The sequence below is a fragment of the Fukomys damarensis genome, unplaced genomic scaffold (assembly GCF_012274545.1).
Source record: "Fukomys damarensis isolate Sample0158 unplaced genomic scaffold, DMR_v1.0_HiC HiC_scaffold_38, whole genome shotgun sequence".
Lineage (NCBI taxonomy): Eukaryota > Metazoa > Chordata > Mammalia > Rodentia > Bathyergidae > Fukomys > Fukomys damarensis.
The window spans coordinates 75,912,481-75,914,466 of record NW_022900950.1 but is presented as its reverse complement, the minus strand read 5'-3'; the positions used below and the strand labels follow the sequence as shown (position 1 = coordinate 75,914,466).

Genomic DNA, 1,986 nt, shown 5'->3' with positions numbered 1-1,986 from the left:
CCTTGGTGTTTTTTTTTTTTTTTTTTTTTTTTTTTAAGCTTGCCATTGATGAAATCCAGTCATTTTGTGCTCTGGCTGGGAATATAAAGAGAAACTCATTTCTGGAACTATTGCTGCTTCATATTTTACAGTAAACTGTCCCCTGTGGCCCTTCCCCATCCCATGTTTTTTTATTTCTAAAATAAACAATTTGTGACCTAGAAAGTAAGATGCAAATGTCACATGTATGCAGGTTTATTGAACAGAACTAAAGACAGTATTTTGACAGTTTTATTAGAAAATCCCCCTTTAAAAATGCACAGAACTATTATTAGGACATATTTTGAGGGGAACGGGTATTTTTACCATTCTTTAAAAACTAATATCTGTGACTGATAATTTGGGATTAAAAGACTTGAAGGATTAATTTAACTTACATATGTTTATTCCAGAAAGCATTCTAGCAAAGTCCTGCACTAGACACTGTTCAGGAAGAGAAGTGAGATGTCTGTCCACGGCTTCTCGTTAAGGTGGCTTATTACAGAATCACGGTCAGTGGGGAGCAAGTGCGCTACCGGGAGGCAGAGGGAAAGACTGCTGTTTCTGGGGAGGGTTGTGGAAGATTTCTTTGGGAAGAGACATTTGAGAAGTCCCTGGGAAGTCAGAGGGTAGAGAAGGAAAAGGGTTGCTTTTTGCCATGCGGAGAACCAAAACCTTCCTCCTGCATGCTGGGCAAAGGTTCTGAGATGCACCTCTGACCCCAGGAAAAGAGTATTCTGAGATGAAGCATAAAGTAGACGAAACCAGACATGAAGATAGGAGTGTTGTATTCTAGAGTAGTAGGGAGCAAAGCTGGATTGTGCTGGGGGAAGTTCATATTCTGAGATTGGATTTTATCCCTCAAGCAGTAGGGTCCCAATACCGTTACACAAACTTGGAGGTAACAGCAGAGCTGTTTAAAGCTGTAGAAAGTGCTAGAGTCTTAGGCTGATTTTGTTAAAAAAGAAAAGGTTCCTAATTCCCCTGCTGCCTGATAAATGAGAATTTTATGAATCCTGCCTTTGGGACCCAGAATTCCCACCAGGCAAGAGGCATCAAATTTCACCTGTAATCAGCACAAATATATAAATAATCAATTTTTTTAAGTTTCCAAGTTAAATTGCAGCATGGTTTTGAACAGACCATTCAGATTATACATATCCCATTCTTCATGTAATATATGGGAGTATAATTGTTACAGTCTTCAGGAATGTAGTTTTCCAGGATTTGTTGAAAATTCTAGAATACTTAGGTCTACTAAATTCATTTACAGGAAACTGCCAAACAAGATCTGATAAGTGTACATAAGGAAGAGGATTTTTACTCCTTAATAATTAATGCTGACCCAGTGTTTTATCAGTAAAGAACTAGGTTAATAGATTATAGCCCTTCAATTTATTTCTTTTTATTTCTTTGTGTTAAGAATAAGGAACTTTAAAAAAAAATAAAAAGAAAGAAACTATCAAGGGCCAGGGATTTAGCTCAGTGGTTCCACCGCTTGCTTCACAAGCACAAGGTCCGAGTTTGATCCCCAGTACCAAAAAAAAAAAAAAAAAAAAAAAAAAAGTAAGGAAAATTAACTAACAGGGAAAGATGTCCAGATTTTGCTCATGTAAAAGTTGTATAAGCATTTTTGTAAAATAAGGTATGCCCCAAAACACGACAGAAGTAAACCTAATTGTTAACAGTGGCTTTCTGAGGGAGAATTTTCACACTCTGCTTTATATATTTCTATAATGTTAATTTTCTATAAGCACATATTTTGGAAACTTAAAGACAATTACTAGCATCCCTGAGAGGGTCTGGTGAGCCTCCTAACTGAAGACAGAGGTGGATGGTCCAATCCCCAAAATCCAGGAAGAAATTTCTGCTGCAAAGGGATGAGGAAGATAATATCTACTGTCTTGCCTAAAGAAGCTTCTACTGTTGTGTTTACACTGGGGGAAGTATCAGTTTTGAAGAGGATTG

The 1,986-nt window shown here is 37.3% G+C and overlaps 1 protein-coding gene across 2 annotated transcripts in view; it reads left to right on the top strand.

Moving 5' to 3' along the window:
* Plrg1 (pleiotropic regulator 1) overlaps positions 1 to 295 on the top strand; it is a 14,963-nt gene extending 14,668 nt beyond the window's left edge. The window contains exon 16 of one of the 2 annotated variants that reach the window (XM_010627937.3): positions 21 to 295. The gene's annotated coding sequence lies outside the window, so the exon portion shown is untranslated. The remainder of the gene's footprint in view (positions 1 to 20) is intronic. The other variant, XM_010627936.3, reaches the window with a different exon arrangement.
* The last annotated feature ends 1,691 nt before the right edge of the window (positions 296 to 1,986 follow it).